The sequence below is a fragment of the Thunnus albacares genome, chromosome 15 (genome assembly GCF_914725855.1).
Source record: "Thunnus albacares chromosome 15, fThuAlb1.1, whole genome shotgun sequence".
NCBI classification, from domain to species: Eukaryota; Metazoa; Chordata; class Actinopteri; order Scombriformes; family Scombridae; genus Thunnus; species Thunnus albacares.
In genome coordinates this window covers 27,612,144-27,639,992 of record NC_058120.1, presented here as the reverse complement: position 1 = coordinate 27,639,992, position 27,849 = coordinate 27,612,144, and the positions used below count along the sequence as shown (strand labels likewise).

Below are 27,849 nucleotides of genomic sequence, written 5' to 3'. Positions count from 1 at the left end.
AACATAGGAAAAATAAGAAGTCCCAAGATTCAATTACCGTGACCGGTTCATTTGAAGTGCGGCTAAATTAGTCCTATTAACAGATTATTAGACGGCGTGAAAATGTCACGAGTAAGCCGCGAGCTGTCTCTGGGAATTATCGTCCCCTTCGTAGCCGCCACCGACTGAACCTGACATGAAACGGAACGACGCCTCGGGCCTTTTTTTAGGAACATTAAATTACACTCTGCATGACCCTCCGCTAGTGTCCCTTTTTAAGATTGACTTTTTTTTTTTTTTTTTTTTTTTACTCCCCCAACACGGACCGGAAAATAATTCCATGCTTTATGATGCTATGTAATTGTGCTGTCAGGTCAGCTTTCTAAGACGCCCTCTCAGTTTTCCGCCCGCCCCTTCTCGCTTCTCTCTCCCCGAGGGACGACTGTACCTACGCAGCTTTTTTCGGTATTTGCCAGCTCTCCCTCCTCCCCTCCACACTCGAAAAGAAGTTTTATTGAAACTTAATCTTCCTCTGACACCAAACTTTTGCTGTAACCTTTACAGAGTAGCCGAGGGAGGGAGGGATGGAGGAATAAAAATAAAGTTGGCTGTTTAGCAGTTTGTGACCTTGTTGCCCTTCCACAGCGAAGGAGCCACAAGCCAAAGGATTCCTCCTGCCTGTGAAAAATATCCTTTACACAAGTTGATTAAACAGGTTTTTTTCTCTGTTCTCTGAAAGCCGACACAGATTTCTTTTTAAAGGTTTTCAGCTTCAAGCATGACTCTAAAGAAAAAGAAGAAGCGATTCCTTCCTCCCTCTTCCTCCTTCCTTTAACTTCCTTCTCTTTGTCTCCTGTTTCCGTCGCTACAAAGAAAGAAATACGAGCAGCTTGTTCACCTCCAAGATGTTTGTTTTCATGTCTCTTTCTTTCCCTCCATCCTTTTCTACCTCTTAACTTTCACCTTCATCTTTGTTCCCCCCTCTAACCACCTAACTTTCATCCCAATCTTCTTCTCTTCTTCTTCTACCACCGACATCCCTCCATGTTTTAGACCAGTGTTTCTGAACTGGTGGGTCATGGCCCAAAAGCGGGTCGCGGACAGCTGGTCAACAATACTTTGACAGACATGTGTCAGAGATGTGGAGCAGTCTCACGCTGTAGCCATGGTAACCATTATTTGATTGATGTTCACTTTAAGTTTGTGTATTTAAAATGTGGATTTTCATACATTGAGGATAAAAAGGGACAGAAACCCCACTGTGTAATATGTAGTAAAGTGCTTGCAACTGAGAGTATTTTATTATTACTATTATTATATATTATTTTGTGCAACTTTGATATTTATTTTAGTGTGCATGCACTTTCCTCCTCAGTTTCTTAATAATGTGCTTTGAAATGCACTTTGTACATGTAAATATATGTATTTATGTTAAAAAAAAAAGATGACGTGTGTTTTTGAAGGATATTTTTTGAAAAATAACTTTAGGTAGGTTTGAATTCTATAAAAGTGGGTCACGACTTAATGAAATGGGAAAATGTGGGTCTCAGCGTGAGACCAGTTGAGAACCCCTGTTCTGTAGACCATCTGATTCCTTGTTCTTTACTCTTTTTTGACCTATTTTCTCCTCAAAATAATGAATCTTCATTTGACTTCTCTCTTAAAGGTTTGATCACACAAGAAAGCAAAACTCATCCACATGTCTCGGTGAAACAGGCAGTGCTATTTAAGTTTGATGCCATAGTGACAACTCGCAGAACTAGCTATAGCTAGCAAACTAACGGCTAACACTTTAGCAAGCAGGGAACATGCTAGCTCTAGTCAGTCACAGTTTTCCCAGAGTCTTTTAAATTTCTCTGTACTGGACTGTTTACTTCTCCCTCGCAGTTAGCAAGCTTAGCAAGCTAGTTAGCAAGCTGTTAGCACAATCACTAATGAAGCAATAAGTTTGCACAGTTTGTTTTAAAGATATTTATGCTATCAATCCTGTCTCAAAAACTGTAAACCATTCCTCTGTTGTGGAGCAGTATACAACAACAGAGGAGGGTTAAATAAAGCTGGATGTTGACACACAGCTAATTAAGAGCTAACTAAGAAAGCTTCCTCCAGTTTGGACTCGAGACAGCTTGTTGTTGTTCAGTGGCTCCAATTTGCATTTCAAATTTGACCAAAGTTGAACTTAATGAAAAAGATTTTGCATTAATTTTGCTGTTTTAACTGTCTGGCCTTTATCATCCCTCCTCTCTGTCTTTCCTGTTCAATCTTTCACTTTCTTTCTTAAATATCTAGTTTTCTTCACTCTTTCTAGCCTCACTCCTCTGTAGAGCTGCAACCAATCATTATTTTCATTATTGATTAATCTGTTGATTATTTTCTCAATTAGTAGTTTGGTGTAAAATGTCGATCGCTGTTTCCCGAAGTCCAAGATGACGTTCTAAAATGTCTTGTTTTGTCCTGATCAACAACCCAAAGTTTACCGTCACAGACGACTAAAGAAACCAGAAACACATTTGAGAAGCTGGAATCAGAGAATTGGCAACTAATCCATCCTTTAGTCTCTTCCTTTTTGTCCTTAACGACCCCCCCCATTTGTTCTTTCTTCTCTTGTTGCTTCTTTGCTCCATATTCTTCATACCTCATTTGTATTTTTTCTCCTCTCCTCCCTTCTTTCTACCTCTCTCCTTCATTTCTCCCTCCATCCTCTCCCTCCCCTTCCTTCACCTTCATCATTTACTACTCCCTACTTACTCCATCAAGTACTTTCTCTTTCTTAGCATCACTCCATCCTTAACTCCTCTCCTCCAGCTGTCCAATAACTCTTTCTCCTCTCCTCCGTTCTCTCCCTCCCCTCCCTCCCTCCCTCCCTCCATCCTCCCTCTGACAGCTGCAGTTTAGCCACCGTGCCAACTTCTCCCTGGAGGCTGTGTGTGTGTTTCTGTTTGTGTGTTTGTTGTTGGTATACAGTGTTTGACTCAAAGGCACCTTTGCTGGGTGAACAAAACTTCCTCACACACGAGACGGTACTTACAGTATATAGTTGTGAGGACTCTCGCTGACATATGCAGACCCTAAACCCCTAAAACCTACTGACACGAGTAACCTGAACCTTCAAAAATATGTCTAAAAAAATGTCTAACAACATCCTCGCTTTTCAAACATGTCCTTGCTTTCAAAAGATGTTCTCAATTAGCACAAATATTTTTCCAAAAGCTGTCATCGCTCTCAGAATCATCCTCATTCTTGAAGCTGTCTGAAAATTCTTCGTTCTCGTTAGAAATGTCCTCACTTTTTCACACAACTGTCTTCACTTTCTAAAGCTGCCCTTGCTTTCCAAACACGTCCTCACTCTCAAGGTCTAAAACTGAAATTGGTCCTCACAAATACAGAAGTACCGGCGCACTAACACACACACACACACACACACACACACTTTTCGTTTCTCAGGCCCGGACCAGGCTGCCTCGTCTCTTGCCAGAGCCATTTTCCTAATAATCCCACCCTGCCTGCCCTCAAACTCTCCTCCTCCTCCTCCTCCTCCTCCCCTCCTCTCTCTTCTCCGCACTGCGTTTTCCTGCATCAGCATATCAAACTCACCCCGCACCGATCCACATCCCCTCCCACCCTCCCACCAAAAAACACCACAGCCTCCTTCCCGGTTGCCTTCCTCACCCCAATTATTTCCCGGGACCTTAGCTCAGAGGGATTCTTTCACCCCCCCCCCGAGCTCTCATTTGTAGTTGGGGCTCCTCGCTAACCTTCCCTCCGCTGCAGGCGACGGCGTCCATTGTGTAATAAATACATGGAGGTATTCATGTTGCCCTCGCTGCCTGTTTTTCTGTGCCTCCATCAGGATGAAGGCTCCTGACATGTAGCTTAAGGGTGCAGGGGGGAGGATGTAGAGGTATTCCTCCTGCAGTATGTACAGCGACTGTAACATTAGTCTAATGGGACTTTTTGAAGGACAGAACAGGTTTAAAAGTAGGTTACACTAAAGACATGTTTTACAGTAGAACTTTTCTCTAGTCCAGCATCGTCTCCTCGTCGGCCTCTGAGCCACTAGCCTCTGTACCTCAGTGAGTTTCTCACTGAAACATGTTGCTGAGGTTTTCCGTCCATAATATGAGGTAAATAAATATCTGCTAATATACTGCAAAGCCAAATCTGAAGACTTCTTCATGTTGACGAAGGTAAAATTGATTATTCTGCGAGTGTTCAGCTACTACAGAGTTGTAGGAAAAACTGTATCTTCAACTTTTAGGCCACATTCACGTGATATTTTTAGTCCCAAAGTTTTCAAACAGTCCTGGTTGTAATTACAAGTAACAGATATCAGGAATTTCTGATATATATCTCACACTAGTAAGTAAACTTGATTTAGAAAGCGCTTTTCAAAACCATTTGGCAAAAAGAACTGTAGAGGTAGCATCACATTGGTGCCAAAATAGCTGCAAAGTTACCGCTGTGGCAGTTCTAATAGAATCGACTCAGCTAAATATATCAAAATAGCTCATTTCTATTTATATAACGTGGTAAATGTTTGCTCCATACAGAGTTTCAGAGGTCACATCAAGCTCAACGGAGGCAGTGGACATGATTTAATCTTTTATATTCAGTTTTGCACAACAGTGATTTTTTTTTTTTTTTTTTTTTAAATTTATGTTCATTTAAAAACTTTTTACAAGCCAGATGCCACCAGGCCAGCTGTCAACACATTTGAAAAAAGCTTTGGGTGCTTTTGCAGTTCATTTTCTTTAAAAAGGGTTAATTAAGTGAAGAAGATTGATGTCTATTAGTGTTTGTTAGAGGCCATTGGTAACTTTTATTGTGTAAAAGGCATTCATGAATCCTTCTAGAGCTGCTTATAAGTCTTTAAGAAAAAGTCGAGGCAGGTTTTCATAAAAGAATTACCAAACAAGGTGCAAAGTCTAACAGGCCTCTAAACATTGAATATTACAATGATACAACACTTGATGGTTTTAAGGATTGTCTGTATGAAGCTAAAAGTGTCACTGAGGTCGAGTCAAGTCTCGTTTTTGTGACTTCAGTAAAGGCCAGATGTTTCTTCATTTACTGAGACCAACAGTGAGTTGCTCCTGTTGAGAGGAGCAGTTTGGAAAGTTACAGTCTGGCTCTACTTTTTTGGCCCATTTGAGATGCTATTCAGAGACTCAAGCGAGAGTCACAAATTTTGCGTGACAATATGTCTGTTTGGCAGTTGTATCTCCAGTAAAGAAAAGGCTGCCACCACCGCAGTACTTACAAAAAATAGACGCATAATGTGGAACTGGCTCTGGCGACCGCCGACAAACGTTTGTGCATCTTCTCAGAAATGTAGCTGGGAAAGTGCCACCGCATGACACTGAAAAACCCTCCTCTCCTCACTACAGAGAGTGAACGCTGAACCAAATCAGTCTGAACGGCATAGAAAATGAAGAAATTAGTCTTGGCTGTGGAGCCGTCCAGCCTCTTGGCTCCACAGTGGAGCTGAATCCGCCGCTGCACAGCGCCGAGCTCCTGTCGTCCCCTGGTTCCCAAACATAAATCCTCAACGTTTTTTGGCTCGTTGCATGACTCAGTAAACATGCAGAAGAGGAGGAGGAGGAGGAGGAGGAGGAGGAGGGGAGGCTTCAAATTGTTTCTCTGCAGCCACAGATGAGTTTGGTGCTCGGCTCGGAGCTCTGTTGTGATGTACGGTCCCATCTCTGTAATTGAAGTCATTAAGGAATAACTGAACCCCCATCTGTGGAGACAACTCCCATGACAGCCGTCACACACACACACACACACACTCTCTCTCTCTCTCTCTCTCATACACACAAAGCTACATAATATATGAACACATTTGCATGTACAGATGCAAGTTTTAATTTTTTTTCCCCCCACACAACCTGGCTCCTACACACACACACACACACACCCAGACTAACACACATGTATGTGCACGACTCAAACACAGTGTGCACACATTCAGAGACATGTCTAACCAGTATAAACATAGTTATTTGAAAGTGCATGAGAGAGAGCCAAGGAGAAAACAGCATGCAGCAAAGTCAGTGAAACCTAAGATCTAATTTGTGCACCCAGTAAACACTGGTTTGGTGATTTGTAGGCAAAAAAGACGTCTAGACATCAGGGTTGAAACAGGGCTAAATTTGGTTGAAACATAAAAAGATAAATGATGTTTCAACAGTATGAGACGACTAAATGTCAGTGTAGAGTTTGTACATTTTAATGCTGTTGATATAAAGTTAATATGATGTAAATAAAAAGGCAACTTTTTAAACTAATCTCGCCTTATCAGCTTACTGGGTCGCCCTCATTCAAGACTTTGTATTTACATCCTATCTGTGGGAAGAATAATGAAAACACAAACCCACCAAAGGGAAGGTACAGTTTGTAGCAACCTGTCAGGAGAAGAAGAAGAAGAAGAAGTAGGTGTCAGGTGGGTGTGAAGTAATAAAACAAAACATGGCTGTCACAAGTCAAGTTCACACTAGCTTTTGAAGGAGGAGAAAAAACATGTCGTCACTATGATTTAGCCGTTAGCAGGACGTCTGGACCTCTAAATATATCAGACCTTTCTAGTATTTAGAGTATTAGGTACTGTACATGTGTCAGGCCATGTGAGTGCAGGAAACACTAACAGGATATTGGGGGTATTGAGTGGAAGTAAAGCAATATGCTTCATTATCCTGCTAAAATATTAAACTGATGGTTCATCTGAAGTTGGAAAAGATCAGATACATGATTCAGGGCTCGGTTAATAAATTCTTAAAGTATTTCAACTGTTCCTGGAATACTATAATAATGTTTGTACTATACTGGCATTGGAGTAATTGTTTGAAAACCCAATAAAAACATTTGAGGCTACATAAAGCTGATAACTGATTACTTATTGGGATAATTGCGTTGATGATACATTTGTACTATTTACAGTAAAGAAAAATCTACTTACTTGTATGTATATTTTATCAGATATGACAGAAGCAGAAATAAGAAACAGACATGGAGACAGTAAAATTACTTAAATCACACTAGCATACTAGTTCATGACCCTGGTATATTAGTGCACGGTGGCTCATCAGTAGGGCTTTCTTGGACGCTTGAATGGAACAAAACCGTCAGTTCATTTCCACCTGCAGCCATGAAAAGTCAAAATGTCTGCTGTGAAAAAGGTCTGGAGTGGTTCAGTCAGAGATTCACTTCACATTCATGTCTATGTGGAGACACAATGAGACACATTCGCTTCTGGTCCTTCAATCTGATTGAAACTTTACCCACAAAATCACAAAGCTCTCCAGCGTCCAGCCGGTTGAAGAGAAGGGGAGAGACTGACCTCACATTCAGGAAATATCGTTTGCTCATATTCTCGTTTTATAACTGCACGGCAGTTTATCATTCATAACTTTGTGGACTGCTGCTGTTAGCACACTAGCCACGTTAACTCTCACAGTTTATGTTTACAACCCTACCAACACTACTTCCCGTCCTCCTTGCTTTTGGCCAAAACCATGCAAGTAAATTTCAGCAGGTGGATTTTGGTCTGACTGTAGCTGTAAACTGTTAGCAGCTGTTTCTTTCTTCTCAGTTAATTCTATCTTCTTCCTCTTTTCTTGTCCCTCTTGATCTTTTCATTCTTGTTTTTCTTGTTCTTTTCCTTTTGTTGATTTTTTTAGTTTTTAAGTTGTTGGCAAATGTAGATTTCAGTGTGTGTGGGACGTACACACAGATCAGAATAAAGTGTGAAACTGAGACGGAGGCACATCAGATTTCTTATCCGGCTAACGGAAGCATGAACTGTATATAGGTGTACATGACGGTGTGTAAATCCAAGGTGGTGATGACAGTGTTTTTATCTAAATACAATGAACTGACAGTTGTAAATCACTGCAGACACTGGGGGGGGGGGGGGGGGGGGGGTGAACACAGAATAGCAGGGCCTCACATGTAACCTGCAGCGGGACACTGAGACGTGTGACAGGCGGCAGATTTACAGTGAAACCCTGATGAGAAACACAGAGCGGTGTGATGTAACCCCCCTGTTGTCTTTCATTTGTGTGTGTGTGTGTGTGTGTGTGTGTTGCTTTGTAGCAGGTGTGTGCTCCCTCTTCTGTTGTATTTCATAAGAGGTTAAGATGGTTTGTGTGTGTGTGTGTGTGTGTCCTCTGTTGTTTTGTTCCATTGCAGCCCTGTAATTACCTTGAATCAGATCTGCTTCTGTAACACAGGTGGGAGATACAGAATTTAATTACAGGGTGGGAGCCATGCTGCAGCCCACCTGCGTGTGTGTGTGTGTGTGTGTGTCCGCTTTGTGTATATGTATTACTGTGTAGATGAGTGTTTCTCTTGCAGAAATTGTATGCTTAAGTCATAAATTGGGGTTTTGCTGGTATTGTGGGTCGTCTGTGTTTGACGAATGAAGATGCATGCTCAGGTGTGTGTGTGTGTGTGTGAGAGAGAGAGAGAGACAATGAGGGGGTGGGTGAGTGAGCCTGAGTGAGATTGAAAGAGACAGAGAAAGTCAAAGGGAGGGAGAGGGGGTCTGACTGCAGAGCAGGTTGAACACCTGCCGCCTGATCAGAGGCAACATGATGGAGATTAAAAAGACCACGAGGGCGACTCTTTCTCTCCTCTCCTCTCTCTTCTCTCCTCTTCTCTTCTCATTGGACTTTTGGTGGTGATCAGACAGCAGCTTTGTTCTTCTCCAACACAAATCTCAGCTGTGAGCGTCAGTCGTCACAGAGCTTTAAGGGATTGAAGTGTGCTGCATCATCCTTGTTGCTAAGCAACTCAAAGTTTGACAACATCTTAGAAGCTATCTAATTAGCTTCGGAGGGGTTTACAGATTTGCTCTCCAGAAAGATCTCGGATGGGTTCGTCTGTTGTTATCTGTTGCTGGGCTCGGCGGCAAGACGTCAACATCAAACCAACACCTGCTTCAGGTGTTTCCATCTTGTTTGGTGACCTGTTGCTACATGATGACACAATGTGATAGTCGTAGAGTCTTTAGTGCAACATGTTTTCCCTCTTCCATCTTATTTTCTTTGCCAGAATCTGTCAGTGTTGAAATGTGAATAACTTTTCAATTTCTATGTTTTGGAGATTCAATTTTGACCAAAACAAGAGCGACGATGAGGAGATGATTGAATTCATTAAAACTTCTAAACATCCACTCACATCACACAACAACACTGATAATATTATACAAAATAAACTACAAAATACACATAACTACTATACTCTGGTTACTTTGCAAATTTGTATTTTAAATTTTAGTTGAACTTTTGCTGTTTTTTGCTTCAGATTCTGGTTTCCTTTTTCATCTTTCAGTTTATTGTTTACTTTGGGATTTAGCTGCTTGATCACAGTTTTACTTTCACTGTCAGTTTCACTTAGTTTTGACTTAGTTTTGACTTCTTCTGCTCAGTTTTCTTTCATTCTTTTGTTAGTTTGTTTTTTTTTCCTCACCTGAATCGAGGGTTTTAGAATAGAGGATGTTGTGTTGTACAGATTGTAAAGCTTTTGAATACTTTTTAAACGAGGTAAAAGATTGAAGGCACATTCAAGAGGACACCGCAACCTTCGGAAAAGAAAATACTCTGGTAGAGTTTAGAAAGTCCAACATAATGTGATATTATGTAGCCAGGTGCTCTGCTCTCAGCTGGAAAAATGCATTTATTCTTCTCAAACTGTCGCTCCGGTGAGCAGACGTGGAAACTGGCTTTTTATTTGAACCAGGAAAGTTAGAACATTCTACAGTTTGTGCCCTGTGACACTGCTGAACTTGTGACATTTATTTTGAGGTGTGAAAATACAGATGAAACATCGCACTGTTAACGCCTCACTATGTCTTTCTTTCACATGGAGCGAGCGAACCAATCACAAGTCTCCACTGAATAGAGGAGACGTTGCTACGTTTTGAATGTTTAAATATTTTAAATAAAATGTTCACACTCTTTTTGTAAATGTTCATTCACATAACGTACCGCTTTCATAAAGCTGTATTGATTATTCAAAAGCTCCATAAGACCCTGAGACTTGCTCAAGCTGATTATTCAAAACCTTCAATCTGACGGAGCTTTGAATAATCAATACGTCTTTATGAAAGCAATACAGTTAGTTAGTTTACAAAAGGGGGGTTGTGTCTGTTATTTGGCGATTGATTTTGGTGCCAACTCTCATTTTTCATTCTTCACACAACTATTTCTGACACTTTCTGCTTGTTTAACCAAATGTTTCTCACCATAAAAACCTCCTTATCTGTAAGATTCATCACGTCACGTCCTTCTCTACGACAGCAAACCGTCCACCCAGCTGCAAGTGTGGCCGTTTAGAAGACCTATAAACACTTCTGGCTTTTAAGAAACTAGTCTACATGATGTGTCGTCTGAATCATTTCATTTCAAAACATCCTGAGAACTTTACGTCTAGTTTGCTTGGCTTTGTTTCTCAACAGACTGATGGAACTGTTAACTAGAGGCCTGTTTCACAAGAACAGCAGATTGCAAATGGTTTCACAAATGCAAATTGCAGAAAGATTTGCAAGTCCTGCAGGACTCTTCCAAACTTGAGCATTGAGTTACAAGTATGTGCATTTGTTTCGGTGTGAATGTGTCAAAAATTGGTGCATATTGGTAAAACCTTGGACAGGTGTGACCAGACCAACCAATCATCACTTCTAAAAAAGGTATTAATGGTATATAAATTACAAAACAGCACAGATGCTTGATTTTATCTACAAAAATCTGTGGTCTGTTCATTAAACTGTATCTCTTGTCAAACCAGAAGACAAGATATGAGATATTACTTTGCTTCTTGCTCAACAAAGACCATTAAACAACGTAGATGAACAACTTCCCAAACTCTTCACAGAATCATCAGTGTCTGTAAAAGTTAGTTTTTTCCCCCAACCAAGGAGTTACTGTACCAATTACCTTTATAATCCGTGTCTAATGTTGTACCATAAATCACTGTAATTTTAGAACACACTCCCAACAATTTTCATGATGGCCCACTTTGCTTTACCTTTCAAAGCTCTCTGTGATAGCCAAACTCATTTTGAGCTTCAGTCACCAGCCGGTTCCGTCTGCCTGCTGCATTATTGCCAACCTCATGGCCTGGAAACGCTGCCAGTACACTGCAGCCCATTATTTGTCCACTAGTCTGTGGTGTCTCCAATTCAGAGGGGATTCAGAGGTATATGCACAACCACAATCACCAAAAAAAAAAAAAAAAAAAAAGCACAGGTGCCGGCTACAAATAATGACATTCTCATTGACAAAGTACACCGAAAAAGTTTTACCTCATTATATTCCTATCAGCCGTGTGGGGATTTGAACCACAAACCTCAGTGCATTAAAAAGAACAGAACTGGCTGCTAAAGGATGCCAACACCTAAAAAGTTTTTGATCAGCCAACTTTTCCACATCAAAAAGACAAGAAAACAGATTGTTTCCACCCAAAAAGTCACTGCACTCACACTGGCGTCCAAGTTTTTGGAGACAGTGCGATCAGTGTAGTCATATTTATGGGATTAGTGGATTCTTGTTTTCAGACGACAGATCCAGAGTTATCAGCTTGGACTCTTAATACGACTGAAACTCCTCCAAATGTCCAGATCTGTAAACATTTAACACAGGCTTTGTGCCCAGTAGTGATAATAAACCCAAAGATTTATTTGCTGTACGTTGTATTAGAGAGCAAAACATGGTATTTGGCAAACGTCGCTATTGTTAACGGCCATGACTAAATAGTGACCTTAACTGGAATAAAACAGACTCCTGCTCGCCATCTAAAGCTTGCATCTTGAGCATTTTATGAACAAACATTTGGCAACATCTTGCTCTGAGAGGGATTACTCTCAGAGCAAGTAAATAGAACTTTTACTTGTTTGTTAATACTGTAAATTCTGAAATAATGAAGCTTGTAATCAAAAAATCATCAAGTCTCACATAATAGCTGGGTGTGCATGTGACTGGAACGGCCAGTCCACAATAAAAAGCTGGGGAAGAAAATACTGGAGGCTCATGTGGCGACACGATTGCGGTCGATCATGGCTGTTGGTTTGGTTTGGTTTTATACGGTCATAAAAACAACCTACACATAACACACTTGTCCACATATTCTCACCAGGAAAGACTAGCAAACAAAAAAGCACACAGATTGAAAATGTAAAACCTGGATGTGCAGAAACACAAATGAAACAAAGCAATTTGGCTGTTAGATTTGGTTCTTTGGCTGACTGTGGTGTAAAAAAAAAAAGTTCACGCTGAGTTGGACTGCAGAGGTAAGCCTTGTTCTCTTTACCGATTCAAAATCCAGTGCCAGTAGTTTCTGTTGTCACGTGCTGACAGCAGCTCCGGAGTCCTCCAGGCTAAATCCTCTGATGTATCCTCCATCGCTTGGAGCACCTGGTTGGAAATTCAGCATAATGTTCATCACCACAGCACTAATTCCATCAGCACAACATCATAACCAAACCATTCTCATCACTCTGAGTTTCTCTCTTTAACTGAAATGCTGTCACAGATGACAGTATTTCCAATCAGTTTTACACTGCTGTTGTTTTGTTCAGCATTAAACTACTGTCAACTGATGTTTCACATTAAACATTGGAAGTGTTGAGTTTGCATTAACAGTGACAGTAAAATAAAAATGGGAGCAGATTAGACAACTGTGAGGCTTTTTACTAAAATGTAAATTATGCTTACAGAACAGGAAATGAGAAATGAAGTCATGTTGCTAATATGAGCCTGTTTTAAATGAAGGCTCAGAGGAATTTAATATAGTTTGCAGGATCATTTCATGTCCTGATGATGTTTTTTTTCTGACACATTTTGAGGATTGCACAGACGGTGTGTTATATCCCTGACTGCTGTCTAGTCTGGTCATTTATTCACTACGACACAACGACTCCTCTCCCTCATCTTTCTTCTCTCAAACGCATGAAATGAAACTGAAAAAAACATCTAAAACCCACAATTTAAACGTATCTGGATGGGCTGTAATTAAAGCGTTACAACACTGTACTCAGCGTTCTACATGTATTACATGAACTGTATTTAAATCTATTTCATCCTCTGCAGTTCACTTTGTGATCACAGGTGACAGAGTGGTGAGCAGATGGAAGTTCATCCAAGAAGCTTTGGCTCATCGAGCTGCGGTGTGACTATCCAGAGTCGGTCAGGCTGGCCTGGCTGACTCCCTCCATCCATCCTGCCTCCCTCCCTCCTCCCTCCTCCCCCCTCCCTGCTGCCCTGTTCTCTACTCCATCACTCACGGCCGGCTCCAGTCAGTGGCGCCCTTGAGAACAAAGGTTAGAAAACCTCAGCAGCACACAGTTGTGTGTGTGTGTGACTGCAATTACTCTGCTTGTGTTGAAGTGGTTATCCTCCAGAACTGCATTGTTTTGTTGTTCGATCAACATCTTTGTTGCTAAGTTCTCCCTGCTGTTTTTGCTCTACATTTCCATGACATCACTTGTCATGTGCGGTTGAAACATGTGCAACATCTTTTTCCTCGCAGTTTTATTCCACTCTCACTGTCACTGCTCATGCTAAATACCTTTTTTCCACTCCAGACAACCCCACTGTTCCTGCTGGAGAGATACTCTTGGGGCAAATGTGATGAAGGATACGTGATTGATGAAAGCAGCTGAACAAGACAAGCTAACTACTTACACAAGAGCTGCAACGATTAGTCAATTAATCAATTGGTTGCCTCTATTTTTATAATCAATCTTTGGAGTCATCCTTTAAGAGAAAAAAAGTCCAAATTATCTGGTTCCAGCTTCTCAAATGTGACTATTTTCTGGTTTCTATGATAGTAAACTGAATATCTTTGAGCTGTGAACCGCTGGTCGGGACAAAAGAAGACATTTTAAGACGTCACATTGGGTTTTGGGAGACAGTGATCAAAAATTTTTACTATTTTCTGACATTTTATAGACCAAAGATCTAATTGAATCATTAGTTGCAGCCTTAACTCTAACTTAACCCTTAACTGTTATAAGTCTTCTTCAGCCTCATCTTTACTCAGCTGTGCTTCGAGCTGAATGCTAACATTAGCACACAAGCTGCAATTTCTCTATTACAGTCCCTTAAACATGCTAACATCCTAAATTTAGTAAGCTAATAATAACTAAGGTTCCCTCCTGTTATCCACCCGCTGGAGGCATTACTAGTCTAACAACAAGGACGTGATCTTTCCCACCAATATTTTAAATAAACATTTAGCACGCCCCATTTAGCGAGTGAGTAAAGCCTGATACATCTTATTCCTCTGTGCCACAGAAAAAACTATTAAAAAAAAACACCAATGAGCCACATCATTGCACTATGGTGACATAATCATTCATTACTGTAAACACAACCACTGAAGTTCTTCTTCTACTGGAAATTACAGCACACAGCAGCTTTAAATCCACAGCTGAAAATTGACTATTTACTCCTTTAAGCCGGCTGATTCTAGAAACTACTGAACCTTTTTTTTTTTAGAAATTCAACAATACATCTTCAGTAAAGTGCCACCGATATGATCAGACAGTATTGAGAGACAGACAAATGCATTGTTGGTCTGTTGTGTTTTTTAAGTTAAGGCTTGTACACACAGAGCACATGTATAAGCACACACACACACACACACACACACACACACACACACACACACACACACACTGATGCATACGTGCACAAAACCATGCACACCACAAACTCACACACCCGGATCATCTGTTCTGTCTGGTGTCCTAATATCCTCACACACACACACACACACACACACACACACACACACACACACACACACACACACACACACACACGTGCACACACGTGCACACACGCGAACACAGACAAAAACATACATGTCAGCTGTCTGGCCGGTTAGCCTCACACACGCTAAAGGAAGAAGTGAGAGTCTCCTTCTGTCCTTCTGTTCCAGCTTCCTGTCTCTGTCTGTCTGTCTGTCTTGACTCCCCTCCTCCCTCCATCCTCCATCCTCCATCCTCCATCCTCCTGCAGCTGTACATCCAGCTCCATTAGCTGCCTGTGTGCTTCCCTCTCAGCAGATAAATCATTCATCCCCAGGCGGCCGGCTGCTCCGCAGCTCCGTGCGCTGCTGCAGGCTCCCCTGTTTGCATGGGAACAGTGCATTATGGAGCTACGAAGGATCCACATGACCTTGTTTTGACACTGCAGTGAATGGCTGGTTGTTCTGACTCTGCGGCGAGCCTCATCACTCCCTCTTCCACTTTCTGCACAGATTGTTTTTCAGACAATGACCACAGAGACTCACGCACGCCACTGAACAGGATGCTGCCCCGCTGTGTCATCAATTAATGAACACGGCTCTCGTACCTGAGCGTCTGGAGTTATCAGGAACATTGTGTTCATGGAGGGAGGGAGCGTCAGACACCAGCCGCAGGGACCAAACATGGGGGCTTTTCAGGGCTCAGGGAAATCACATTGTTTACAACGGTGAAAGTGTCAGCTGTTTATTGGAGAGTCGAGGTGATAATTCATCTCTGTTGACAGCATGATGACATAAGCACCACAGAAATGTGGTTTAGTGAATGTTTAACCCTCGCCGGAGAAAAGTGTAGTCTATATTTTCAGCACCTGACTCTGTAAACACTGATGGCAGAATGTGACCAGAAGCAGAATCCTGACTATTATGTTGTTAGTTTGAATCCCCAGACTAGTTGGGAAAATACAAACCACTGTTTTAAATGCCCACAAGCAAGATGTTAGACCAGAGATGTAAGCTTTGTAACTACAGTTAAAGTTTGGACACACTTTCTCATTGAAGTGAAGGGGAAAGTGTGTCCATGCTTTGGACTGGTACTGTGCTTCTTCCTGTCACTGCTGTACTTAAACCGGGTTTGAAACATTTTCATACATATATAATTTTTGTGCAAAACACATATTGTCATTCTTTACACATTGTTTTCAGAAAAATACAGTTTTTGGAAAAAGGAGCACATCAGTTTCTAACCCTAGCGCCAGACAACAATGTTGATATTAGATGATTCTGCAAAATCCCAGTTTATGTTCACAGACAACTATATTTCTATAACATCTGCACAGGTCAGCTGTGGCATGGTTAGGATTAGAGAAAAATCTTGGTTCTTGTATATCTTGACAAGACACAAACTCTGGTCCTGTGCACAAAAGTTGAAAACTCAACTGGGCTGAATTTTCACTACGTGTCAAAAACTTGACAGTGAGTTTGTGTCTGTGTGCTGCAAAGCTCAGAAAATGCTTCTGATGATGGAAAATCAAGAGACAAATGGGGAGAAAATGCAGATGAGTGTTCACTAGTGCAAGAAAGTAAAAAAGCAGAACCTCTTTACACACATAAAGCATTTATCTGTGTGGTGTTAGTCATTTTATAGTCATTTCCCCCCTTTTTTAATAATTAATACAAACAAATAAATAAAAAGTTTTCCAAGAAAAGATGTATACATTAGTATGCATACAGCAGTGCAGCACCACATGAAGTAGTTTTTATTAACTCTCTTGGCTTTACTGTCATCATTAGAAATCACCATCGATGAAGATTCATAATAAGAACCAGGATCCTCGCTCGGCGCTGCCGCTCAGAGGAGTCTGAAGTGTTTAGGCCCTGAAGCCCGGCTCGTCCCCCCACCCTCACCCTCCCCCACAAGCAGCGAGACTCCCCGCTGCTGGATCCTGTTGATCCTGTCAGCCTGTGGGAGATCCACAGAGGGGGCTCTGAGGCAGAGATGATGCCCGACATCTGGGAAAGATGAAGCCCGAAGGCCATCATGTCTGACTGGCAGCTCTGAGTGGTCCATTAGTGGAGCTGAATGACTTCATTATAATTCTGGTATTGCTGCAGGAACTGGTGCAGCTTCCACTCAGGTCACTCATATTAAGAACAGTGATGGTCATGTTATTTTAAACCTGCCTTAATTAAACTGACATTGAATTAAAATACATTGTGTAGAGTGAAGGACTGCTTCTATTCTTCTTACCAACTCTGCAGCTTTTTCAGATTCTTTTAGCTCATAGTTTGTTTGTTTTTGACATGTTTACAGTTTGCTTCAGTCTAATCAGTCTCATCTAGGGCTCATCGATTAATCTGATAATCATTTTCTCAATTGATCACATTGTTCAGTCAATAAAATGACAAACTATTGGAGCGTCTTTTCCTACAGGTGACATATTCAAATGTTTTCTTTTCTTTAACCAACTGTTCAAAACTCCCAAATATTTAATATACAATGATTTAAACCAAGAAGAAACCACAAGTAAATGCATGGAGAGGCTGAGAATATGAAGTGTTTTTTTTAATCCATTATCAAAAGAGTTGACCAGTTAAATTTATCGACAAACCATTTCAGCTCAGCTCTCAGGGTTTTCAGCAGCAGCAGGCAGCTGTTTGCAGCTAATAAGTTCTGATAAACCCACTGCCCCGCTACCCCGAGGCTAGACCACCGACTGGGCAAGGCAGGAGAAGCCCGGGGAGGTCTGAGAAGCCTTCAGTAGGTTTACTGCATGTCAATTGATTTTTGGTCATTTATTTGTTTACTCTAAACCTCAATATTAAGTCAAGTGAGTCTTGCACTATTACTTAATCCCGAGGCCCCTGTCTAGTAGAGGGGTTTGTGTTAAAATGGTGCATGTTCCCAAATAAAAATGTGTTTAATCAAAATTACCACAAATTATCTGACACACACAGAACCAGGTAGTATTATTACAGCATTGGATTACTGGTTGATTTGTGGGTGTCTAGGAAAATAAATAAAACTGCAACGTATAGCATCGCTGCAATAATTAAATCGAGTCAATCAACAGAAAATAATTGGTTCATTCTTTCAATCAGTCAGTTCCCTGGTTCCACGTCTCATTTCTTTTCTGTTTTATATCATAATTTAAATCTCTTTGGGTTTTTATCTGTTGTTCAGACAAGACAAGACATTAGAAGACATTGCTTTGGGCTCTGAGATATTGTGATGAGGACAATTTGACATTTCCTAGACTAAACAATTAATAAACTGATCTTGAAAATAATCAGCAAATTAATCAATATTGAAATTAATCATTAGCTGCAGCCCTAATATATAGTACTGAATGTACCTACCAGACTACAAACCTAAGTGTTTTAGCATCTTTCATTCACTTACATGAAACGGTTAGCATTAGCATTACTATGCTACACTTTTGAGCTACTTATCCACTCCGGGATTGATACAGATTTGGGTGGTGTACCTGAGTCTGCTAGTTAGCTTAACACAGTAACTTTCAAACCATGTCAGGCTAATTTGAATTTTCATTCTAGCTAAAAGCAAAGAAAAGTGCACTGCATGCAGGAGACGAGAGTAAGTGTTGTGAAGTCAGCTTGGCCGGATAGCCACGTCAATCATCTTTCTCCTAAATATGATTGGACAGGTATTTATTATGTAATAAATTCCCTAGTTTAGCCCCGCCTAACTGCAACCCAGTAACAAGAGAAGGGAGAGAAACTTTCTAAAGAATTACATAGGATATGTCAGAGGCTATGTTCTCATACTTTTTAGGTGTTTACTATATGCACATTAGATCCCAAATTACATGATTAATAGCCAAATATGGATTTGCCTTTCCAGGGGCTTTAATGGGAGGGGGACAGGGGACATACACAATGCACAGAGGGCAGTAGAAGGGGGATGGTGTGTTCAACCCAACAGCAAACTCTTTTCTCGGGGCTTCCTAACAGTTTTAATCCGACCTGTTCAGCACCGAACAGCAAATAGATGAAATAAAGGACTAGCTGGTGAATTAAGCACAAGATCTAACTGCTACACATTCAAATATTTCTCTCAACAGTTGGTGGAGACCAAACCAGAGCTAACAAGAGTGAATTGTGGACTTACTTTGATAAGATGGACAGAAACATCTGAACAGCTGAATAAATGATAATATTCCCCCTGTGTCTGATTTTATTGGGATTCTGCAGTGTTTCTGCAGCAATTTAAAAGTATATGAAAAGACTAAACAGGATTTCTGCAGCACCAACATCCTCATAATGCTAGAAGCTGTCCAGAAAGCTGAAGGTAAACAACATAAACGACAGCTGTTTTTCATAAATCGCTCAGATTTGACATCGATATGACTGTAAACAAACAAAATGTGCATAAAAATAGAGAGCGCTGACATGAAAACAACAAATCTGTTGACAGAAAAGCTTTATGAAACGGAGTCAGAACCAAAATGACACCACAATATGAGCTGAAATCCCACCAACCCCTCCTGCAGGCTCTCAGCAGGCCACTGTTTAGGAGGCAGCTGCTCCCCCCCCCCCCCCCCCCATGCACAATTTCAAACCCACCTTATTTTACCCCCCACCTTTAGAATAATTCCTAACTCTCTCGCTGGTCTGAGCTCATGAGGCTCGGCGGGTTTATTGTGTTTGTGTGGTTCAGTCTGTGTAGGAATGAGGGTTTATTATTCTGCCGCCCTGCAGGGTTCAACTGATGAGGACTCGGATGCTAAAAGTCCTGCGACACTGCTGCATGTGAGAGGAGGATGAGGAGAAAAGGAGATAATGAGAAGGAGGACAGGATTTTATAAGAGACAGAGGAGACGGAGGAGGAGAAGCTGCAACAGAGAGGAGGAAAGACGTCTGACAACCATTTACAGCAAAGACACTGCAGCACATTTCAGGCTTTATAATGTCAATATTTTTTATTCAAAAAATACTGAATGTAATGTTGAAAAGCTTAGTCGATCAGCAGATTAATTGAAAAGTTAAAATGATGAATCCTTATAAATGTGAGGATTTGCTGTGTCATTGTAAATTTAATATTATTGGCTTGTATGGACAATGATCGGCTTTTTCCTTAGTTTTCACTACGTTTTATAGATCACACTAGTATAGATGAATGAATGAATAATGAAACTAAAACATTTTGTTTGTTGACAATGTAGCTTCTAGAACTGCAACTAACGATTATTTTCACTTTTGATTAATCTGTTGATGATTTTCTCGATATTTTCTCGTCATTTGTTCTTTGGGAAAATGGTGAAAAATATTGATCATTGTTTTCCTAAATATGTCTTGTTTTGACCCGACCGACAGTCTATTATCCAAAAATATTCTGTTTACTATCGTAGAGGACTAAAGAAACCAAAAAATATTCACATTTTAGAGGCTGGAACCAGAAATTTTTAGCAATTTCTTCTTAAAAAAATGACTCAAAACGATTGATTATCAAAATTGTTGCCGATTCATTTTCTGTCAATCGGCTAATCGTCGTCGACCAGCTTCCATCCTTTCAGACTTTTGCTTCTTCCATCATCTCGTGTGGTCAGAAACTGTAACTTTTAGGTTTGTTTGTTCCATCATATTTTACTCAAAATGCATCGTTGTGGTAAAATGAAATATTGATGAAAGGCACAGTTCGTTCTTGGTGACTTTCCAGATAAATTGAACCTTTAACTTCCTAAAAAACCTACTCAACTCCATTCTGGGCTTTACAGCATCACTCAACGGCTACGTTGCCATTTTTATGTTCATGTGGAGAGTTAAAACCAGTTTGTAAGTTTAACATAAGAGCCCCACAGTTTAGACCATAAACTGTATATAAAGATGGATGTAGTGAGGGGTGACGTCACCAGTTGGTTTGCATTGGAGCTGGTTTGAAGCTCAGAGTTGCAGCTCATGGTCGCCGCCATCTTTTCCGTTTGGAACCAGGACCAAACACAACCTGCTACCTCAGACCGAAGCTAACGTTAGCTTACCAGGAACACCAAGAGCTGCTCGCTTGGGCTAACATTAGCTACTTTAGCTAAATTGTGCTAAGAGGGCAGGAACCATACTCAAGTAACATTAAACTTACTGAAATATTGCATCAATAGTCCGACTCAGTGTGAGTCCCGGAGTCGGGGAGAGCAGCAGGTGAGCCAACTGTCAATCACAGCTGTCAATCAACGCCCATATGACAGACATCAAAGCTACTATAAGTCTCCAAATCTTATTAACAGAGCAATAATTTCCAAAATGACCACCAGCACACTTATTAGAGGGCCTGAATTTAGAGATTGAGACTATAATGACTTATTTAAAACATAAAAAGATTGGACTTAGTATTTCTAGAGAGAAGTTAATGCTTTTTTGAATGGGAGTCAGTTGGAGCATCGAGCGGCCGTTGGCGGCACTTTAAGGTCCTTCAACATTGGCTTCAGCCTCAAGCTTTGTTAGATGCTGCTTAGTTTAGACTCATTAAAATCTGCTACCAATAAATGGAGGCTCAAATACAAATATAACAAATATAATACATAAAGTTTTTCAGCATTGTTATTATTTTGGTCATACGTCTTCCCTTCTGCTAGATTTACTACATATTGACTGAGGTAAAATAAAGGGGAAACAAAAACGCTGCTCCTAAAATCTTAAATGATTTCACTTGTTTTGTACACATGTGATGTGAAACAGCTGAGTGGGCGATCGAGTCGCCTACAGAATCGGTTTCCATGGTGAAAGCTGTTTCCTGTTTATAGTAGAGAGCGGTGAGTGCATCCCACAGTTTACCTGTTTGTTACCATGAAACGCCCTCCACATCCTGTTTCAACAAGAGATTGATCACATGAAGGAAGTAAAGATGTCATGAAGCCTTTACTGCTTCACGAACTGTTAAACTTCTTTATGTCCTTGCTGTAAATCTCTCTCGCTCTCTGAATAAGGGTGTAAAGTAAACTCCTATGAACATCAAAATGTAAATGAGGTCTGGTTCTGTTCTGATTGGAGCAGCAGCGTCCTGATTCGAGTAATCACAGGTCGTGTTTGTTCGCCTTGTTCAGCGATGCCACTCATCCTAATGAGCGCACTAGACTCCCAGCTGCCTCTGTTTGGATTCAGATTATTTACTCAGCAATTAGTCATGAAGCACAAGCTTTGAGTGGAATGCGATTGTACAAAGTGATAGAGGAAACTCCCCCCTCATTTACAGCAAGGTCTACAAACACACACATAAAGTACACACACACACACACACACACACAAAGGATCCTTAAAAACAGTATTTTCACAGTTATTTCTCACCAGACTTTAGATTTTAGCCTCGAACCACAGCAGCTTTCAGTCAGTGTGATAAAATACTCGTTATCCCACAATGAGCCAGTTAAATGGAGTTAATAAAGTCAAGAAAATAGAGCTGAGAAGAGAAAAGATGACTGCTTAAGCCGGTGTTATACTTTCTGCATCCGTAAATTTCATCACCAGAGGGTGTGCGTGAAGGCTCTTTGCGGACAACCGTTTACCTCCAATTTATTGCAAAGTCCACACGGCCACTATGCTACAATCGACAGACGCCGATCTACTGCAGGTGTGTGGAACGTGGACTCTGAACAGTAGTATAAGCAGAACTACTACGTGTCCGTGGTGTCTGCAGCTGTACGTGTTCGCATCCAGGAGTATAAATCAGGGCTTTAGTCTAATCCTGTGTTTTCCTGTGTGAGATTTTTGTGGAAGACGTATTAAATTCATCTGTCTACATTTAAAAAAATGGGTAAAAGTCAGTCTCTGTGTGTTTTTTTTTTGTTTATTTCTAATTTATTCTGTATTTTATGAAGTTGAAACCTCTAACCTCTGACAAAAATCTAAATGGAAACCTGATTTTAAAAACAGACTTTGCAGCACACACACTTTACTTTAGTTGCTCTGCATGAGTTCAGGGATAATTAGTTCAGTAGTTGAACCAATTTTATTTATATAAAATATTTCAAGAAAATCACAATTAACAGTTTAGGGCTGAACAAGCTACTGATCAATTAATTTTTTAAAGTGATTTTTAAAGCAGAAAATGTCAAACATTCCCTTGTTCCAGCTTCACTGTGGAGAGGATTTGCTGCTTTTCTTTGTCTTATGTGCTTTATAACTTTGAGTTTTGGGCTGTTAGTCGGACAAAACAAGTAATTTGATGACTTCACTTTGGGTTTGAAGATTAATAAATTGTGATTTTCCATTATTTTCTGAAAACAATGAGCTTAATTAATTAATTAAATAATTGAGAAACAGTCTACAGATTAGTCAATGATGACAAAAACAAACATCAGTTGCAGCCCTAAAACAGTTCACTGTAAATTACAGTGAACAGTTTCTATCTACAGAAGAAAACACAAATTTTGGACGTGTTGTGATACCAAATCCAGATAAAAAGTACTACAGGTATTAAAGTACCTTTTTGGGGGGGGAGGGCATTAATTGCTTTAATTGATAGTGTGTAGTAGAGCTGCAATGATTTACCTCTTAACATCCAGCGGGTAGCCAGCGACCTGCTTAAACCAATTGTAAGCCGTAGCTTCACGCTGTAATGAGTAAAAGCAATTTGCACAATTTGGCCAACTGGAGATGATTGGAGAGGTTCAGTGACACCACAAACTAAAAATTCCCCTAGCTCCCATAAGGTTAGACCTAGAGGTCTGGATATACAGGTTGACAAGATGTAGAAGGTTTATGATGCTCTGCATAGTTCTGGCATAAAGCATGTCCTAATTATTGTTATTCAAATATGACTCATGATAGACGAGGACCAAAAACACTTTTTTGAGCCTTATTTGAACTGATGTAGTTTTGTTTGTGTTTTAGCCGCATACTAAACAAACACATTTCCAGAAACTAGAAGATGTCACTTGTCAAATGAAGCCTCATACATGCATCATGGCCTTACAGCTCTTCTGTTATAAGCTTTTACATTTAAATGTGCCAAATAGGCAAAAATTCTATAAAAAGGGTGGATGTTAATGGGTTTAACGATTAGTTACCAACTATTAAATTAATCTCCAACTACTTTGATAACCGATTAGTCATTTTCTAAGATATGAAAAATCCAGATTCTCTGATTTCAGCTTCTCAAACATGAATATTTCCTATTTTCTAATATGTTTCATCATTTTCCTGCATTTTATAGACCAAAGAACTAGCGTGTAATAGAGGACTACCAGGAAATATGAGGAGATCCCTGATTGGACTTGAAGCTATTACATGGTCAGATGCCCCAAAGTAAAAATAAGTTTTAACTGATCAGTTCCAGGAAAGTTCCAGTAAAAACCCTAAATATGGGTCACGGTTTCACCATTTGTTTTGTTCTGCAGACACGCTGACAACCATCAGCTGCTGTCAGTTAGCTCACACTGAAAGTGAAACGTACACATACAGTGATGTTGGGAGGATGGTGTATTATTCATAATGTCTTGCACTGGTTTTGCACTCTCTGCAAGCTGTCAATACGTTTCTGCGTCAACACAAAGCTCTGCTAACTAAAAGGCTGCTGGTGATGAAACGCACTGACTGGCCTGATGCAGAGAGCTGGATCTGTTTCATCATAGGAAACAGGTGAGTTATTATGCGATGGCTCAGCCCTGCAGCGGAGCCCAAACCCGGTTGACATCATTTTGGTATCTACCCAGGGAGCTCTCTGATTGGCTGGCGGTCCCATGGAGGGGATTCTCATTACAGGCTGTTGTTTTGATATCTCCCTCCTCCAGACCTGCACTCAGCACTTTCCTCTCGCTTAATTGACAACAGCAGCTTGCAGAGAAATGATACTGAGAGGCTCTCAGCCGATTAACGAATACTCTGCTGCTCACTCTACGTTTACAGATTATACTGGAGGAGAGTGAGCTCTGCTTAGTTTAAATTCATTCATAAAGGCAGAAATAGAAGTGCAACAGTTACAGTCAGTCAAAGCTACTTTTCATTTAAAACAGAAAAACATTCATAATAAAATATACTGAAGGTTGAGTCACTATGAGTGATGGGAGACTTGATTTCCAAAGTACACAAGGGATTTCAGAAGGATCTACGGTATGCAAAATATGAAAAATACAATCTTTCTTCTTCTTGTTATGGGGGAAATTGACACATCCAAGTCATGTCTTTATAAACAAAATGGAAATCAGTGTTTTCTTCCAGTACAGTAGCCTAATGACTACCTGAGGCGAGCAGCCATGTAAGGACGGCCTGTCACTGTCTCATTGGTTTTTATTTTTTTTATTTTTCAAGGATCTCACCAAGTCTAAACTTGCTTTTACATCTCATGTCAAGTCAAAGGCTCAAGTCTACAGCTCTGTGGTGAACTGCCTTCATACTATGGTGTAATTAAAAAGGACAGGTTCACAATTTTTCAAGTGTGTGTTAAACCAGCAGTCAGGTGTCCGTATGAACAGTGAAAGAGGTTTTCCTCGCTGTAATCATTCCTCCTGTTCATACTGGATATTAAAAGATCCTTCAAATGTGCTTTCATTGTAAGTGATGGAGGCCAAAATCCACAGTGTGTCCACACAGTCGTTTAAAGAAGTCTCTGTGAAGCTTATATTCAGCTTCAGCAGTCTGAGTTAGTCATATCAAGTGGACATCTGACACATTTACAGTCTTTTTTAGCATCAAATTCCCTCTTTGTGTTTCCTTGGACAGTGTCTCCCTGTTGAGCTGCAGGTGGAAGAATAGTAACAAAAAGGGGAACTTGGCACTAAAAATTCATTTGGACGTTGAAGCTTCATATTAGCTTCAGATAACGTTTTAAATACATTTTTGCACAAAAGGAGGACTGTGGATTTTGTCCCCCATCACTTCCATTGTAAGTGCATTATGAAGGGATATGGCAAGATTCACTGACAAAGACCATGCCATTTGTGTGGTATTTAAAAGAACAGTTTATTGGGATTGGCAAGAAGATTCAGGAAGAATTGGATGAGGGTCAGTTGCAGTGGGGTGATTGTATAAACAGGAGCTGGAGGTTGGCTGAGGTTGTGTGTGGTGGGATGATAGGTGACAAGGGAAGGGATGAAAGGGGATCAGTTGGAGTCCTGATGTGGCTGGATCTTCTAGGAACCTGGAGGTTGAGACTTATGGTGGGGGCACGTCTCGATGAGCTTTCAGCTTCATCATCCCCTCAGTGGTTCCTACAATGAAATAGGAGAAGAGAATTACTGAGATGGAAGTATCAACCCTGACACGCATGTCTTTGATGCTGGGAGGAAACCGGAGCACCTGGCGGAAACCCACACAAACACAAGAAGAATGGATTTATAAGTCAGAGTTTGAGCCCAGGACCTTCTTGAGGCTACAGTGCTGCCTACTGAGAGGAGAGAGGAGGAGAGAGAGGAGGAGGAGAGTGAGGTTTGGAGGGAAGGATCGCGAGAACTAAGACAAACAGGAGAGGAAAGGGTTAGACACACCTATATACACAGGTGAATGGCTTAATGAGGCACAGGTGATTTGGATTAACGAGGCTCAGGTGTTTGAATTAGTGAGAGAGAGCGGGGCCTGGTCTTGTTCCTGAACTTTAGTTACAATAACTTCATAAAACATGTTTCAATGTTCATTTGGGCTCCTGACTGTTGTTTTAAGACTTTAAAAATTGTGAACCTGTCCTTTAATATACAGAACGTATTCTTACTATTATTGAGCTTCAATAAAGAGTACATTACTGGTGTTAAGAGATTATATATTTTGATAGTTAAATCAACGTAAAGAGCCATGCTGGCTGGTAGCCAGGGACGCTACCAGCCCCCTCACAGCTTCAACTGTTGCTCCAGTGTCCTTTTGTCTTTCCAACTGACTTTCTATACTGTCACCTTCTGTTGTTAGTTTTCAGCCGTGTTAATGCCTAGATAATGCATCTAGCGGCCATCCAGAATTGGCAGACGCATTTAGATCCATAGACCCGACTGTTTTACTGTCTACACTGGCCGATAACGGTGTTTCACTCAGAGATGCTTTAACTACTAGTTTAACCTAGTCAGGCTTCAGCAGAGGTAGTTGATGTGAATGAATGAGTGTTAGGGAGGGTTTGCCCCCCAAACACTGTAACACTGTTCAACACTAGGAACTACTGAAAGAGCTAGTACGGGGAACATAGTGTATGAGTTTTCACAGATTATGAGGGTCCAGAAAACAGAGATACTACCTTACATGAACATTATAGACTATAGGATGATCTGATAGTAAATTATATGAACAGTCACTTAGTGGATTTAGTGTTAAGGTATTTTAAGTAGGTTAATCTGTTATTTTGGATATTTACTGTCCACCAAAAAATGCAACCCAATCGCTAGAAGACAACGTTGGCATTGAACGTCTCTGGAAACCACAGAAACGTGTAATATGTATCATATCAACATTTCTACAAACGTATCATATTAACATTTCTACCTGTTGAATAATGATGTTTTATGGTGTACCAACGCTGTGGTTGAGGTCTGGTTAGGTTTAGGCACAAAGACCACTTGGTTAGGGTTAGGGAAAGATCATGGTTTGGGTTAAAATAAAAAATAAAAAAAAAAACACCCCACTCGCTTTTGTCAGTTGAAACAGGAAGTGGGCATCGGTTTCGAGGTGGTCTCCAACCGCGCTCTCTGCTGACTTCCAAGAAACTTACTAACCAACCGCCGACCCCTCCTCCTCCTCCTCCTATATGGGAAAAGATCAGCTCATATAGATCGCACGTGAACTACGTCACCTAAGAAATGTTGAGATGATACGTTTTGTAGAAATGTTAATATGTTACGTATCACATGTGTTGAAACGTAGATATTCAACGTTTCTGTGGTTTGCAGAAACGTAAACTGCCAGCGCTTTATTTTGGCGACCAGGCTGAAAAATGTCTACCTATTAACAGATATCAGCAGCCACTATTATTAGCCTGTTCATAAAGTTTAGTGTTGTATAATACTAGATTTATGCACAATCCATATTGCTATTGTCTCAAGTCTTTCTTTAAAAATTGTTCATTTTTTATATTTCTATTCTTCTACTTTAGGTAATGACATAAATATTTTGTACTATCTCTGTTTATTTGGAAGTTATCATGCTTTAAGGAGATGAGTTTGGATGTGATATCGGTCACTGGTGGTGTTATGTAGAAGG

At 40.5% G+C, this 27,849-nt stretch overlaps 1 long non-coding RNA gene across 1 annotated transcript; it reads left to right on the top strand.

Moving 5' to 3' along the window:
* Positions 1–1,514: 1,514 nt before the first annotated feature.
* LOC122998678 lies at positions 1,515–27,649 on the top strand. Its single transcript, XR_006407477.1, has 4 exons — positions 1,515–2,450; positions 13,611–13,615; positions 25,129–25,132; positions 27,638–27,649. It is a non-coding gene; the product is annotated as an uncharacterized LOC122998678 (long non-coding RNA).
* Positions 27,650–27,849: the final 200 nt, after the last annotated feature.